Raw genomic sequence first — 16,417 nt, 5'->3', positions numbered from 1 at the left:
TTCAAACCAAGGGGTCAGTTTTACAAAGCCATATCGTGATAGGAGGAAATCTTGCTAGAATTTGCCTTTGAGTTTAGAGACAAAATGGACTTTGAGGCTGAAACTAGAAATATCAGGTAAAGATAATGACGGGATATTTTGTTGTGCAGGTTTGGAGGTGGTGGTGAAATTGTTTTCAATGCTTTACCTTTAAGTTCTTCATCTTTTAAACTCTGTTGAGTAAAATCTGTGGTTTCTGAGCTGAGGTTTATTTATGAAAGCTCTATCACATGAATTTGGCGGGGAGGCAGGTTCCACAAGATTCAGTGCATGTGGTTTTCAAAATGCTTTGAAAGCTATTTTAGGAGTGGTGGTACCAGAACTCGTATAAAGAGGGAGGCATCCTTTGGCTGTAAAGCAGCGTCCCTGTGGCAAGCACCAAGAAGTATACGAAGATGGTTTGTGTCTCTAAGAAACAATCTCCGTCATTTTGCTCATCTTTTGTTTATGCTGTGAGAGAATATTATTTCTTGAGAAGCATACTTGTAGCTTAATTGTATGATAATTGGAATTTAAATACAAATCATAAGTGTAACTCATTTGCACTTCTGAAAGTGGAGGTTGGCATTGTACGCAATGCTGGAGAAGGCACGCGAGAAGCTGCAAAACACCTATTCCTTGTTCTCTCTAGAGAGTAAGAAATTTGCCCTTTCTACAGTTTTACTGTGATCAAAGGGAGAGATAGGCCAGACTATAAATGATGGAGCAAAGCATTACAGGGTCAGTTCTATTGTTTGACCAAGATCTCTCATTGGTGCTTTTGGGTCATTTTTGCAAAGACAAAAATTTAATGAATTCAGTTTAAAGGAAGAGTCATGGCTTCTCATCGTGTGGGTCTCCACAGTCTGTTTCCTTTCTCCTTTAACTATTCTTTCTCCTTTAATAGATTCTATTTCTCCAGATTTTCTTAATGTGATGCAAGTAGCAGCGTTGTCTACATTCTCACTGTGCTGGAATATAGTGTCTCAGAAAACGTTCTTCATGAAGCACTTGCTGTGGTGTAAGGAGGAACAGGAGGCTAGAGCCGAGGGGCACAAAGATGGGCTTCTGCATAGTAATGGTGGGAAAATAAAAGGAGAAAGAGAAACTACTTAGAGGGAAAGGAGGTAAAAAAATTATTGCTTGATAAAGTATTAAATTGAAGCTGAAAGAAAAGGGAAAAAATTTTAAGTATGTGTCCAGTGCAGGAATGTGGGCTTGCAGGTGTATCAGAGCCAAGTGTTCCTTCCTAGACACTACTGGAATAGTGTGCGTTAAAAGGAAGAACATATTTCAGTATGTTTAGTTGTAAGCTGAATGTCTTAGCACTTACATGTGCCAATATATACTTTTTATTAGAAACAAGAATCTGTTCTCCTCCAATTGTAACATTTATCCCCATGGCCAGATACGGTGATTGTCATTTTATCACTGTATGGATTGTGCAAATTTGATTGCATATATGTTTTTACATATATATATCGATGCTAGTTTGTTTATTCACTTTCAAATACCAGGGTTGTGAGACTGCACAATGCATAAAGGCTGTAAGAGAGAGGAAAGTTTCATGTAAAAGCGGATCCAAACAAGTCTGTATTGTGGTTAAGGGATCTCAGTTTTTCTAAACATACCTTGTTCAAGCACTTAGGACTACAGCTCTTGCTGTAAGTTTTTGTTTCTTAGGCTTCTATCAAAATACTTAAGTGAGTGAAGGCTGACTTCTGTGTGTCTCACTTCTACCAATCTAAAAATCAAGTAGATAGAAAAAAGGTACACGTGCCAAAGACCTCCTGATTTGAAATGAGAGACAATTAAGAGCTGATGATCTGGGCTAAAGCCATTAGAAGGGACTTAGGCTCAAGTTAATCTACGTGCCTTGTTTCCATTAAGCTCTTTCCTAATATAATGGAACAAGCTTTTGCTTCTTATTCCACTCTGACCTTTCCTCAACCAAATTTCTACTGCCTCAGTATCAGGAGTCTATCTACAGAGATTCCTCTGCCCTGAGAAAACATGGAACTCCATGAGGAAGAAACTGTCAGGCTGTTGACCCATAAATGCAGGGGCTTTAGCTTGCTGTTTTTCTCATCTTTGAGAGTTTAGAGAAAACACAGAAGTGAAATACATGTTGGCATCATTCTTGCTGTTGATCTGATCCGGGACAAAGACTGTTGTTACAGTGATGTGACAAGACCCATTGAACTAGATGCTGAATAATTGGAAAATACAGAATAAAAAGCCCAGTCGTCTACCCATAATTTTGTCCCTAATGTAAGGCAGAAACATATATGAATACCCTATTGTAGTATAAAATAGGAATAAGACAAGGGAAAACTTAAGAAAATAGACATGTAGGGGAGTACAAGCAAATGAATATCCTGACGGGCTCTGTTTCTTTTATATCAACAACTGTGAAAGGTAGCATGGGAATTTCAGCCAAGAAAAAATTTGTGCAGTATTGAGATTCCTTTGCAGATATTTGTGAAATACAATTAGATTTAATTTGCAGACACCTGAAATATGGCGGTGGGGGAACTCTTCTCTACCCTTATAAACCTCTAGGATCTTTCTTAGAACCTTCATTCTCTCTTCTAGTCCCATTCTCAGTAAAAGCGAATGCACATTTTTCAATGTTACTCTTACAGTTCTCTTCTCATGGTGTTCTGCTACTTGTCTCCCCTCAATTTCTTCAGTCTCACGTTTCACATTTTTATCTTGGTTCATCTTGTATATTCTTATACATTCTCTAAGCTTCCCTCATCCCTTCTCTTTCCACGTTAGGAAACTACTCCTCTGTCATTAAGACTTTCCTCAGGAAATTATGAAATCGTGTGTTCCCACCCTTGCTGGCTACTGCAGCCTAAGTACCATAGCTGAGGAGAGCTTGTGCCCCTCTCATCAAGATCCTGACAGGTCACCTTGTGATCTTCCTCCTCCTTTACAATTTTCATTGCCTAAGAACATTCATTGACAATAATGCTTTGCTTCTTTCTTGCCCCTTCTTTCTTCCACAGTGAGTAATGTCGTCTTGTTAGAAGCTGTTTGTTATCTATCAGTTCCTCGGCTTTTTGTGCCATCCTGAAGTGCCTGGCTTCCTTTAGCTGCCTGGCCAGCTCTGTAAGTGTTGCTTTAAGTGCAGTCATTTCTTGTCTGGACAGTCAAATATCAGTACAATGGTGAGAACCTTTTAAATGTGTCAGTGGTTTGTCTCTTTTTTTAGCGTTCGGCAGTGGGAAGAATCATACTTGTCTGTATGAGTCTGTGGTGCTGTCATCTTTTCGGTGTTCTCCGTGATGCTGAATGGTAACTCCTTACCCATAGGCAAAATGTCCTGATTGCAGAAGTCTCAGGCTGTGAACATGTGGGATGTCTCAAATTAGGTTAGAGAGACCCTTAGGGGTGTCTCAGGAAGAAGGCATGCTGTGGTTTGTGGTGAGACACGAGCAGTGGTATAGCTGCTGAGGGGTGGGCTGTGCAACTGCAGCGGATCTGGCAGCCACTGCTCTTGTTGACTCCAGGTGCAGGCTGGTGTTGGAGGCAACACCAATGTGACTGCTCTTATCAGCCGGAGACGTCCTAATTCCCTGTTACTTGGAGGGAAGCTACAAAGTTAAGGAAAGTGCAATTGCTGGCTGGGCAAGAATTCCCATGTTATTCCTGACACCAGACCCTGTGCTTACCTTACTTTTACCCAGCATGAACCAATGTTCCAGGAAAACGGATACGAGGCACTGTGGTGTGACATCTCTGGGATCAGGTTTAAGCTGGTGATCTTGGCCCCTTGTTACTAAAGAGAAGGTTTCTATTTCTTTTTTCTATATATATATAGATATATATATATTTTTTAAATGAAAAATGCAGATACTAGTATGTCCTGTGGGTTGTAGTAAAGTGTGATAGCCAGGAAGGCTATGGTGCTAGCTGTTTTCTTGAGGTGAGTCAGAAGATACAAATGATAGAAACTCATCTACTCGGCTTTGGTGATTTTCTCCACAGTGATTATTAATAACATGTAGTTTCACTTTAAACCAGAGCCCGCTGAACTAGACACATGAAAAACAGCTCAAACCTGTAAGAGCTTGCAGGTTGCAATAGCGCAGAAGAATGATGTTACAGAGAAGGGACTAATTTTAAAGACTAGGAAAGTAATAGAGTTTTTTAGTTTGGCTTTTTTTTTTTTTCCCTACAATTTTTTTCATCCACTTTTTAGCAAATCTTAATTTTTTCAATGAAATGTAGTATGTTGGTATGCTTTGAAATGATACAGTTTCTACCTTGTAACAACTTGGTTGTTACTCAACAGGGGCGGATTCCAGCTGGTCAGTGCTGTTTGAAAAGATTCTTGAATGGTATGCCACCTCTTTCACGGGATATCTGCGCTGTTTTAATTTACTTTTTCAAAATATTCTTGTGCATTGTTTGGCTGCAGGGGGGGTGGTATCTTGACTCTGCCCTGGAAATGAAGAATTTGTTTTAAATGTGCTTTGATGGAAGACCGACTCTGCAGTTGCTGTGGTTTCTGTTGTCTGCTGCAGAAGGTGCTGTACGCCCCTGAGCGCTGTCAGTCCTGACAACACAATGTTCATATTATCTGCGCCCTCAGTAACTGGGATCTTTTTTCGGAGAGTGTGTGGGTCAAGCAAGAACTTGGATACTTTCCTCCTCCTTTTGTCTAATTACCTGTGCCAAATCACATGCCTGAAGAAAACTAGAAGTCACATCACTACCCAAATCTATGGTCATGAGATCAAAAACAAGTGGGAGATAGCGATCAAATAAAGCAAGGTTGAAGATGGAAAGGAAGTAGAATTGCAGCAGCAGTGAAGATAAAGGATAAAATTATTAATATATAAACCTGGCAGGAGAGATTTTTAGCCATTGAGATGCTTTGAAGGGAGTTTAATGACAGGCAAAAAAAAAGGCTTTTGCTGGAAGACTGATTCCTTTTTGCTTTAGTTTCTGTCTAAAAAAACCTCCAAACAACAAAACACCAAAAAAACAACACTAGCAGAAGCGAGGCTTTCTGGGATGGAGAGCAGACAAAAGATAAACAGGCAGGAGGCAGAGGAAGGGGGGGAAAGCAGAAAGAGTCTTCCTGCTTGTGGTTGGTTTTGTTAATAGAAGAAGAAACAACAAGCAAAAAAGAGTCCAGGAACTGGTTGATACGTGGATGCATAGCTCCACTGAAGATGGTTTAGCACCAAAGTAGGGACTCTCTAGTGCACTTCACCTTACCCAAAGACATGCTCTTTCCAAACCCTGACTGTCTGCCTTAGTTACTGACTCAGTACTGAGGCAATATCTATAATGCCTGCCTGTTCCCACGTGGACTCACTTCAGCACTGGTTTCATTCTGTTCTTTCAGCTTTCTGTTAAGATTTTCCCAGCAGAGTTCAGAATTGGTTGAATATATGGATAGTGATTTCTCTCCTTGACTTCAGAACTGTTTGAGCAAAGTCTTACTAAAAGCCTGTGTCCTATAAAACAAGGGGCCTAACTGTGTCTTCCTCTGAAGGAGCTTAATGATAAGCTGAGTTGAACACATCTCTGTGTGTATACACAGCCCTGCCCAGGTCTTTTCTGGAAAAAACAGTCCCTTGCACGTTCAGTCCACTGTTGCGTATATGTGCACGGGAGGACAATGAAGGACACATCCTCCTGAGTGTGGAGGATTTACGGCATGTGCATAGTACACCCTGAAATAAAAGTTACTGAATCACAAGGCTTGGCTCTGGATGCATTCTTCAAATGTGTAACAAACACAAGAAAAAGGGACTTTCTGCAGGACTGCTTGCATGCCCCAAGCTGCGTGCCCATGCCTCCTCCGGAGGGGAGGGGAGAGGAGCTGTGGGGGTCTTGAGAGAGAGCACAGCCCTAGGAGAAGAGGCTACTTGGAGCAGTGCTGCAGGGTGAATATTAATTGTCTCAGCAAGCTGCATGTAGGCTTGTGGCTCATATTCGGATCACCTGCGGTCTAATGTTGTTCAGTAACAATAGGACGTTTGCCAAGTGCAAATGATCCTCTATCAACATTTTAGTCTGAGACACTACAGGCTTGGCTTTCAGAGGTGCCAACCACTTCTGTCTCCTCTTGAGCGTGAGTTGCAGGGTTGCATGCTCATTTATAATAGGGTCTCAAATTATAGAAGAAAGTTTGATTTGTCATAAATGGCAGCCCCACATTTCAGCAGGCATTTTGTGAGTCTAGTGAGCCTGCATCAAGGCAGTGTGGATTAAACTGCACCTCTAATTTTCCATCTCGCTGTTGGAGGGTGTTTGTCAATCTAAAACTCTTTTACAGCCAACAAAACATTGTCTTTTATTAAAATTCCTTTGGAATGCTTATGCATTATCTTGGCGTTTTGCAGAAGGTACGATTATGTCCCAAAGTACGGTTGAACAAGCTCCGTTAAATGGATGACAACTTCCAATCCTCTTCCGTAAGTAGTGGTTCAATTTCTCTGGGGGTTTGTTTGGGGTTTTTTTCCCCTTTTCATTTGATATCTCAGGCCAGAGAGGAGTATACATTCCTACCAATTTGAATTTAAATGAAGCAGACAGCTAACTTTTTGATTTGCTTCTGTTCCTTCCCATCTACACTAACTGGCTTGCATTAATCATATTAATAAAAATGGCATTAAAATTACGAAGGTTTAAAGAGGCACATGACAGTGATATTACCCACCAAGTTACAAGTCATTGTGCATGCATATTAATTACGAGTTGTCTAAGATTTCAGTAAAAGCTAAAAGGAATGACATTTTTCCCTGTATGTTGTTTTTAATTTGGAAAACTCCCTTGTAATGCAAGATGTATCCTGTCCTAATGTGGTTCTTTAATCACAACATGCTTTAATTTTGATAGATGACCCCCCAAATGCTTTAAATCCACTAAGATTCACAGTAATTAGAATTATTTTTTTATTACTTTGTTTCCTGAACTATCCATGGTGACATCCATCTATCATCAGATGGATTTGTTTACTCATTCCTCTTCCAAAAAAAATGAAAAATCAAGTAATTTGTATTGAAAGCTTATCTTTGTTGCTACGTGTGGGGGGGGGGGAACATGTTATAATTCATCTCCCTCTAGTCACTGCTCCCTTTTTTTGAGGGATTGGGCTCCGAAGAAGTGCACATTTTTCAGAAATGTTCCAAGCCCTTCCCCTCCACCCCCAGCCCCCCAGTCTCCAGGTAGCAGCACTGCCCCAATGTAAGTGCAAAAATGTCACCTCATCCTTTCTGAGTGCCTGCCAATGGAAATTTGAAGCACAAGGTAGAATTCGCTAGGCTTTTTTTTTTTTTTTCTTCTCTGTTCCACGTTTCTTTTTGTTGTAATGCTTCCTCGCACATATAAAATTAGTGTATATTTTCAGTGCAGAATATTTATTAACAGTGGTTGTACACAACAAGAAGTGTTGAGGATGTTCATCTCCTGTCATGTCCCCAAAACTTGTCCTTTTCTGTCCTGCTCCTGTCATTCCTTGCCTGTCCTTTGCAGAGCAGTGTACCCTTTCTCAGTAGCGTTTGACCGTCTTGCAGAGGGTTGCTGCTGTTTGCTCAGCCGCTTTCCCTGTCCTGCGTTGTTTTCTTTCGCCAGCCTTCCTGTTCTTTCTAGTCTGACCGTGCAAGTTTTGTCCACCCTTTCAGGTCTCTGCTCTGCCCTCTCCTCTCCCGCTCTTCAGCTTTTCTGTAGGTTTTCGATCTCTCCCTTATTTCCCCTTCCTTTGCTTTCTGTCACCTTGCACCCCTTCACTCCCGGATGCATCTGATGATGTTGCTCTCTAGCATTTCCTCCCACCTTCCCTTCAGAAGCTTTCTTTACAAGCTTTCCTCCTTCTCCCTGCCCCCCGGGCGCCCCATCGCAGCCGGGTGACTGCCAAAGGGTGGGATGCTCTCACGCTGTCGTGCAAAGCAACAGGCTGCTCGCCCTGAAACGCACTGCGGCTTTAGCAACGCCTTAGTGCAGGGCGAGGCAGGAAGGCGGAGAGGAGCCCCTGGCTATTACTTGGGTAATAGCTGCCAGCCGCGGAGGAAGCGGCAATAACCTCGCCTCGAAGGGGAGGGCGGCCAGAGGAGCAGGCCGTAACCCAACACACGCCTCTTCCTGGCAGGCACACGCGAGGGAGACGGGGAGCCCCATCGGACAGTGGGACCGATGCGGGAGATGGTGAGCGTAGCCCCCGGTGCCATCTGTGGAAGCGCCCTTGCCTGTCCGCAAGCACGGCGTTTGCTGGGCTTTTGCTCGTTCGTGGCTGGTTTTACCCATTGTTTGAGGGGTGACAAAACTCCAGCCCAGCAAAAGAAGACGGCAGGTCTGCACCACTGCTCGCCAGTGTCTGGATTTAGGCAGTGAGCCCAGGAGAGTCCTGACTTGAATAACTGGAGGGAAAAAAATGCTTCCTTCCTGGGCAGGTTAATAATCAGATCTTATTAACAAGTAAAATTTGATTAGGCTTCTGATTAGGAAAGAGTAAGCCAGGAGTTTGAAGCTTGTTGTGTCAACAGAATAGATTAGCTTCAGTCTGACGTTCTGCTTTCAATAAGAAACTGCTAATAAAATTATAGCGTCTGACTTCCTCATGAGGTTCTGAACATGATACAGGGCTTTGAGGCAATTGCTAAATATCATAGGATATGCACTGGGACTTAGTCAACAACCAGGCAGAAGACTATCAAATCATTTAATTGCAATTAAAAAAAGAAAAAAAAAAAGAGAGAGAGAGGAGGGAAAGTTTTGCCTTTAATGAATGAGTTAAAATTTGTGTGTTTGGAAAAACCTGGTAGGTTGCTGTCACTTGCCTGAGGTGAGCACTCAGGGGGCAGATGTCCCAGCTGAAGAGCCCTGAGCTCACTGTTGTACAAGGCTTTATTTTGCAGAATATAGGAACATAAAAAATTGTTACACCATCACAGATTGCAGCCCAGTTCAGTGCTGAAAAAATTCTGAACAGTTCTGACAGTTGAACCTTTTTATTGGAAAGTGTTAAGGTAAGCGATGTCACCAACACCTTGTGAACAGGCTAATTACATGCAAGAAGCAACTGCCAACATAATGTTACCTGGAATGGTAACGGAGTTTGGGTTTTTACTGAGAACAGATTTCAGAAGAAAGGGAGAAAATAATTCCTGTAATTTTTTTGTTGAGCCTGGGTACTTTCAGCAAGTAAAGGGCTGGGCTTAGAAATGGTTAGCAAATCTCCACATACTAAACTGTTGTCATTTTGCCATTCAAACCAGTGCCACAGAAATTCAGCGTATCAACTGTTAAAACCGTATTGTAAATGCCTAACCTATTTAGAAATATAAATAATTCTTAGCTTACTTTTCTCATCAGAATAGGATCCGGTGACAGTGTGATTAATCATAGGCTGTTCAGCATCTGTAGGGGGAAGAGAAACCTATTAACGCTGCCTTGCTCTCCAGGTGCCGAGACTATACTGGAAGGAAATGATCTCTGACGTGAGGGAAGTCGGACTGCTAGTCCAAAAAACAAAATTCCACCTGCTGTCAGGAATTATTAGAGATCAGAAGGGTACATTTGTGATGATTGCTTGACCTTTGTGGCTAATAAAGTTAACTGTCTACAGTCAAACCCCCATTAATGTTAACTGTGAGATTTTTAGATTGTAGCCAAAACTTTTCCCTGCCCCAGATATGTTCCAGTGGGACAATTTCTCCCTCCAAGCGTGCTCACTCACGCTAGCTCAGGCGCCAGAAGGGCGAGAGGGTGAACGTGACTCCCTGCTCAAAGCAGTAGGCTCTGCTTCTGCTGGCGACTTCAGGCACCGCTGCAACTGGCTTCGGAAGCTCTCCCTGCGCAGTGCTTTGCTTTGCTGCGTACCCGGCATAGTTAGTGCTCTCTCAACTTTATTTGGGGGGCTAGGGGATGGGAGCAAAACAACATTTCTGCTACCTCTTTGAATTTCAGCATTGCGGATTTGAATCAACTCATTTTCTGTGCTGCACCGCAGCTAGGCTACCTCTGCCTATTGCACGAATGATTCATTTGGCCATGACCTCTATGGGTTTTGTCCTCCCTCAGATCACTTTGAGTTAACCTATGGGAGGGAGCAAGCTGTCCTGCTTTTATTCTAAGATCTTTGCAGGAAACCTGCAGATTGCCGGAGCACGCATCAAGGGCAATGCTTTGTAATCCATCAGCTGAGAGAGAGCAGGATGGTGTACGCCAACGGAAACAGTCTGGAAAAACAAGTTGCTGTCATGTGTGCGCTCGTCGTGCAGAAGATGATAGGAAAGAGCTTGTACTTAACTGGAACCAGGTAGCGGTATCAAGGCTCAAGCAGGGTGATTTGCCTCGTGGCACGTGGGCTAAAGGTAACCGGTGTGAGCCAGACAGCTGTAGGGAGTTTGTCTTGCAAGGCCACCCTCCGTTAGGTAACTGCATCGGTAATACCAGATAAAGCTGACGGTGCTTCGTTTCTGATACTGCATCCACAGAATTTGGGTACAGATGTATCAGAACTGGGACCGATGGAGAAGTAGTAATTAGAAGCAGGTTGTTCATTTGGGAGGAGAGTGACTGGAGAAAAAGAGGTACAAGGGGAGCAAAAAGGTGAGTTCAGAAATGGAAAAATGGCGAGTAAGATAAAGATGGGGTAAAGACCAAAGGAGGGCAGATTTTTCCTGCGGTAAGAGTACGACCTTTTACAGATGGTAGTGTAGCTGTCCCACTGGCCCAAGGCCACCAGGATGCCAGAGGCACCCCTCGGGGCAACTCGCTGGATCAGGTCTGCTTTGGAAAGGCCTGCTGTAGGAGGGTAGAGCCAAGAGGGGTGAGGAGGGAAGGGTGACAGGTAAATGCTAAATGGTGTGAGGAGGGAAGGGTGACAGGTTTGTATTTCAGTAGTAGTTGTGCGTAGTTGATAGGATTTAACAGTGATAAACAGCAGCTTTGGAGCTGTGTGGGATAGCAAGCCAAATAATGTAAATTGATAACAGTTGTCTGTTTATTAGTTAATTAGCTTATTTGATTTATTAATTATTAGTAATATGTTGATTAACCAATAAGCATTATAATCCCTACCAGTTACGTCTCGAGCCTGCAATGGAAAGGAGGACAGTCAGACCCAGAGGCCACAACCTAGCAGGTAATTCTTCTGGAACTGGACCTTGCGTGACTGTGTCTCTGTATAACCCAAGACAGTAAGGAAGTGCTGTAAACATATTTTAAATATCAGCCTGATGACTCCTCCACTTAGGCTGTCTTCCATTGTAGTCTGCGATCTTTTGAATTCCTCCTTTAAATGCGATGTATTTAATTTAAGAGCTCTTTTATTCCCGGTTGCTACTCATTAGTTCCTACATGGTCAAAATTGTCTCGGTCTCTCATATGTCCTGGTAAATATTTTGGTTCCAGTTAGTTTCAGATTCTGGTACCTGTTTCAGAGTGTGGGGTGTGTGTGTGTGTGTTCAAATTTTTACTTGGAGCTTTGTAATCAGCTTTCCAAATCTGTTTGGATACTTTATAGCTGCCATTGCAGACCAGGTTTTTTTCTGGGTAGCCAGTTCTTTTTTCTTCTGGTGAAATTTACAGAAGTTGTTTTAGTTTATTTTTTTAGAAAATTCTTATTCCTGATTTACTTTCCTTTGAATCTTTTCTAATAATTCTCAGTCAGCTTTAATGTCTTATGAGTCATTTCATTATTTGTTCCATCTCGGTTCCCGACAGTTTCTCTCATACCACCTCTGTCCTGCTGTGTTAGTTTTTGAATTAGCCAGAATTTAGTGTTTTTCCCATGCAGATGAGCATCAATTATACATAACGGGTGTGCTATTTGTGATGTCTTCACACAAAAGTTCTCTTCAGGATGGTGGAAACAGGGAGGCTGTTTCCCCACTTAGAAATTCTCTCACCTTTGCTGTTCACTATAGCCACGTTCAGTGTTTCTTTGGCCATGTCACTTCCGTATGCTCAGCCAGCAACAAATGGCCATGCCTCGTAGTTCAAGTGGATTTATTAGGGATGGTGAGTAATGCATTTTTATGCTGGATTACTTATTATACACGTCTTGTGTCAAGATCTAGTTGGATGAAAGAACTGAGTGTATTAAAATATCATTTAAGAAGGGTTTATTAGTTAGTAATACCTTGAAATGCACTTGAATACTTTTCCTCATGTAAATGTATGTAAATGATTTTGCATTGAAAGCTGAATTATTATAATAAAGGCAATATTATGTATAGTGAGGAAGCTGAGCTGTTTGAGTTTGGTCACCATATCTCTTAGCATTGAAGGGGCTCATCCTGTCCAGCCTGATTATTTTCACAGGTCAAAAGAAAGGGGTTTTTTTCTCTCATTTCATCTCTCAACTTTGAGTTGAATTGTACTGATTGAAGACATGCAGATGTTTAAAAAGTTCTATTGGTATCTATCATCTGTCCTGTTTTCAGCTGAGATGATAGAGTTAATTTTCTTCATAGTAGCTAGCATGGGGCTGTGGTTTGGATTTGTGCTGGAAACAGTGTTGATAATATAAAGATGTTTTTGTTATATAGAGGTGCTTTCGTTACTGCTGAGCAGTGCTCACACAGAGCTGCTCCTCACCCCACCCCACCAGCGAGCAGGCGGGGGGTGCACAAGGAGTTGGGAGGGGACACAGCCAGGACTGCTGACCCCAACCGACCAAAGGGATATTCTGTACCATATGGCATCATGCTCAACATATAAAGCTGGGGGAAGAAGAAGGAAGGGGGGATGTTTGGAGTGATGGCATTTGTCTTCCCAAGTAATCATTACACGTGACGGAGCCCTGCTTTCCTGGGGATGGCTGAACACCTGCCTGCCCATGGGAAGGGGTGAATGAATTCCTTGTTCTGCTTTGCTTGTGCACACAGCTTCTGCTTTACCTGTTAAACTGTCTGTATCTTAACCCAGGAGTGTTCTCACTTTTACCCTTCTGATTCTCTCCCCCATCCCGCTGTGGGGGAGTGAGTGAGTGGCCGCGCAGTGCTCAGCTGCTGGCTGGAGTTAAACCACGACACTACTGCTGTGCTGGGGCTGGAACAGTGCTTCAACAAGTTGTACTCCAGGTGCTTCTGCTGGTTCAGCCACTGGGCCTTCCTTAAAATTTTGTAAGCAAATGTATCTTGCTTAATGCCAACTCTCCGCGTGCTTTCTGTGATGGTTAAAGTTACTTTTCAGCATTTAAATGTCTGTCCTAATGCATCTGGAACTAGATGGATTTGTTAATTTGTTGAATATACCTCTGTCCGATAATATAGATTGCTCCCTCTCTGCAGCTATATAAAGAAATTTGATGGCTTCCTCTGCTGGAGCTAAAGATGGCCACAAAGGGTAGCAGCTTGGTAAAGGATAGCTCTGACTGTCCCGGGATCCAGACCCATTCTTGGTAATAGCTATTACCACCTTTTAGCTAGTGTAAATGTAGAAAAGCGTATACATGATGAGGAGAGAGCAAATGTTTGAATAAGCACTAGAGACAGCGTTAGGATGGAGCATGGCACCGAAGGACTGCGTCCTTGGAGGACAGTGCCCGCAGCCAACGCTCCCATCGCAGCCGGACAGAGGCAGTGTGGGGGGGTGGTCCACCAGTGTTACTTTCTCAAAAGGTACTTCTAACCACTGCTGGCTTTTGTTGCCAAACTTGTACTTCTTACCCCTGCCTATAGTATGTGTACAAATTTCAGTGAAGAAACCCTCCTTTTCCACCGTTATTCGTGATATATTTAGGATTAGGAAAATCTGGGAGCCAGCACTCTGCAGAAGACACGCAGCAAACCCAGACAGTACTGCAAAATGGATTACTTCAAGGACCAGCAAGTGGGAGTTAGAAAGACATTGCACATCAAATTGAAACTACCTTATTCCACACGCTGGTAGGCTTGCTAACTCTAATTTTATCAGAAAGTCTGTCTGATCTGATTTCCATATCCTGTTCCTTTCTGTTTAGTAAGTGCAGTCACTTTGGCCAGTTGTGTTTGTTGTGTGTATTTACTTTCTTAAATTCATGGAAATGAGTGTGATCTTTCTTTATTTGGAGTAATAAAACCAGAAAGAGCTTTTATATCAACATCACTGAAATTGAATTTGTGGAAATATTTTGTCTATATGAGGTTTTATTTGATTCTTTAATTCATTTCATTTCCTGAATTTAGATTCAATTATGTTCTTCCTTTTAAATATATTCTGTTGTCCTTGCTAGACTAGCTGTTCTTGTGACGAATGCAAATATTAATGAAATCTCATATCTGGAGTGCAGACGTTATTGAACACTTGCAACAGAACCTGAATTTGTATTTGCTTTCCAGCTCTGGAGAAAACAAATTGTCATCAGTGATGTACCTATGCAGGTGATTACTTGACTGCTCCAGTGAGAATCTTGGGGGGAAAAAGAGGATTAGGGTGATATGAGTTTGAGCTGAGGGAAGCATTGCTCCTGTTCTGGATTTGTAGTTGGCCTCTTTTAATATGAGTTTTATAATAAAAGAGAGTTTTTCTGAATGAGGTTGAATGTAGGTTGGTACTGAAAGAGGGACTGCTTTTTCCTAGGAAAAGTAAATGGGTGAAAATTACTATAAACAGAATTTAATCTGTTACTTCTTAGAGAAATAGGATGTTACATTTTCCCTCTGCTCTCAAGTTCAGGGCTGGGTAGTTGTGGTGGGTTGACCTTGGCTGGACACCAGGTGCCCACCGGGCCACTCTATCACGCCCTTCCTCAGCAGGACGAGGGGGGAGAAAAGTAGGATGGAAAAAAAACTTGTGAGTCAAGATAAAGGCAGTTTAATAAAGCAAAAGGCCGTGCCAGAAACAAAGGAAAACCCCCCAAAGATTTATTCTCTACTCCCCATCAGCAGGCGATGTCCGGCCACTTCCCGGGAAGCAGGCTTCAGTATGCGTAGCAGTTGCTCTGGAAGACAAATGTCACAAATAACAAATGCCCCCACTGCCTCTTCCTTTCTGTCAGCTTTTTATTGCTGAGCAGACGTGATATGGTATGGAATATCCCTGTGATCAGTTGGGGTCGGCTGTCCTGGCTGTGTCCCCTCCCAAGACCTTGCCCACCCCCAGCCTGCTGGTGAGGGGGCTGTTGGAGAGACACAGCCGTGGTGCTGTGCCAGCGCTGCTCAGCAGCTCCCAAAACACCGGTGTGTTACCAACGCCTTGCTGGTGCCCGTACGCAGCACAGCGCTGCGAGGGCTGCTGTGGGGAAAATTAACTCCACCTCAGCCAGACCCAGTGCAGTACTATGTAATAAATCCTTGCATCACAACTACATGGACTGAAACATATGAAGAAAGATCACATCCTTAAACATATGACTTGCACTGATGTTCCAGTACAAAAATTCCTAACGTTATTTATTTAACATGATTTCTAGTTGTGTGAGTGACAGAAAAGGGTTAGTGGGGGAAAAAAAAAGAGTAAAAGGCTTAGGCACATTGGTGCTATAGGTATATGTTATGGTATTACAGTTGAGCCTTTGTAGTGTGGATTAGATTTTGTGCAATTTTCCCAAAATGGGGATGCTCCAGGGGAATCCACAACAATGGATACAAACAAGTAGAGGCCCAAGCATGGGAAGCTGGGTATGTTTCTATTTTTTGCCGGTTTACACTGCCCCTTTATGTTTATAGTTGTGTTAAACTGCTGGTATTTATCTCAAGGTGCTTTGGCATTTCTGAACTAAATGTTCTACAAATAAACAAATGATGGCAAGGGCAGCAGAGGATCAATCTATACAGAACAGGAGATGTGAAAACGAGCGCTAGGACAGGTAATGGAGGATGATGGAAGCTTTAGCTCTATCACCAGGTGGAACATGAGAACAGGCAAAACATTTGGGTTGTGGTGGGAAAGGTACATTGATGTTTTCTCACTAAGAACAAAATTTCTTAATAATTGTCAGGCTCTACCTTTTCAAGCTGAAATTCATTACTACATCAAAGTGAATGCCTTGCTGCTAACAGAATAAATGTCTCTATTTAGAATGTAAATGAGAAAAATGTATGAATTACGGGACATTTAAAGACTTGTGAGTGGCTGGCTGGCTGGAGTCAGTCTTATTTTAAATATTGACTTTGACATAATTTGATAACTAATAAGCTTCGTTTCTGATTCTCTGATAATTTCAAATGTAGCAGATCGTTATTAAAAGTACATGCTGCACTACACATGAAGCATAAACAGGTAAGGGGGGGTTTGTGTGGTGGGTTGGTTGTTCTGTTTGCAACCTGTCTGCCTCCCTTCCTACCCCCCTGCCGTAATAAGGCGGTGCGCTCACTCCGGGGCACACTGCCGTGAGGGAAGGCTGAAGTCAGCCTTGCCAGCACTGAATTACACCAGCTTGAGGATGCTACGCTCTTCCAGAAGAGCCCTTCAGGGATAACTAAAAGAAGTTATGTACCGCCTGCGT

This window comes from Balearica regulorum, chromosome 1, assembly GCF_011004875.1.
Source record: "Balearica regulorum gibbericeps isolate bBalReg1 chromosome 1, bBalReg1.pri, whole genome shotgun sequence".
Classification (NCBI taxonomy): domain Eukaryota; kingdom Metazoa; phylum Chordata; class Aves; order Gruiformes; family Gruidae; genus Balearica; species Balearica regulorum.
This window is presented reverse-complemented; position numbering follows the sequence as displayed.